The 718-nt window shown below is 50.3% G+C and overlaps 1 protein-coding gene across 2 annotated transcripts in view; it reads left to right on the forward strand.

Moving 5' to 3' along the window:
* LOC113215964 (death-associated inhibitor of apoptosis 1) overlaps window positions 1-718 on the forward strand; it is a 22457-nt gene that overhangs the window by 15469 nt on the left and 6270 nt on the right. The window contains exon 1 of one of the 2 annotated variants that reach the window (XM_052272504.1): window positions 7-360. The exons of the other annotated variant lie outside the window; for it this stretch is intronic. The gene's annotated coding sequence lies outside the window, so the exon portion shown is untranslated. Of the gene's footprint in view, window positions 1-6; window positions 361-718 lie in introns of those variants that run through there. 2 annotated transcript variants of the gene reach the window in all.

Genomic DNA, 718 nt, shown 5'->3' on the forward strand with positions numbered 1-718 from the left:
GCAGTAAACGTCGGTCCGGTCGCGTCGAGGCAGTCAGTTCAGTTCCAACTCGGCGCTCCCCGTGCCGCGTTGCTGCGATATACGTAAACAAATGGGCGAATTCAAGTAACGAGTGCGTTGCAAACGCATAAGTTGCTTGAACACTCAGCGTGTGAGTGTGTGTGTGTACAAGTGTGCCTCGTACAAACTAAGGATACCTTATCATCGCTTCGCACCAAAAACTACTACTTGGATACTACGACCATCGCCATCTGTGATACTGTGATATTTCGTCTGCTTCGAGCGGCGGATACGTACACTAGAGTACAAAAGAAAAAGACTTTACCGTGGAGGCACAGTACCTACTGACTTGTTGCCACCGTAAGTTCCTTATTCTTTTTTATTTGTGTTTCACCTCTTTTCCCAGCAGCCTTTTCTCAAGCCAGCAGGGGCCACAGTCGCGGGTCATTTAAACTCACGCGCTCTTACAGCACTGCCAACCGTACAGGGCCGTTTCTCATCGGCACCTATTTTCTTAGCCGTTGTGGGCTTCTTCATCAAAGAACAATACAGCTGTGTCGACCCTCATTTCCCATGTTTTTAACATCATGCTGCGTCTCGTATCGGGCGTTAAAGTCGCCCGTGTTTTGGTTTTCCTACGTTGGCAGGGCTGCTCTCAGCTCCCCTCCGCTGGCGGCCTTTCAGTTGTATAATGAGGGCGGATGCGGGGTGGATAGGG

This window comes from Frankliniella occidentalis, unplaced genomic scaffold (genome assembly GCF_000697945.3).
Source record: "Frankliniella occidentalis isolate FOCC.00 unplaced genomic scaffold, Focc_3.1 Scaffold208, whole genome shotgun sequence".
In the NCBI taxonomy this organism is placed as follows: domain Eukaryota; kingdom Metazoa; phylum Arthropoda; class Insecta; order Thysanoptera; family Thripidae; genus Frankliniella; species Frankliniella occidentalis.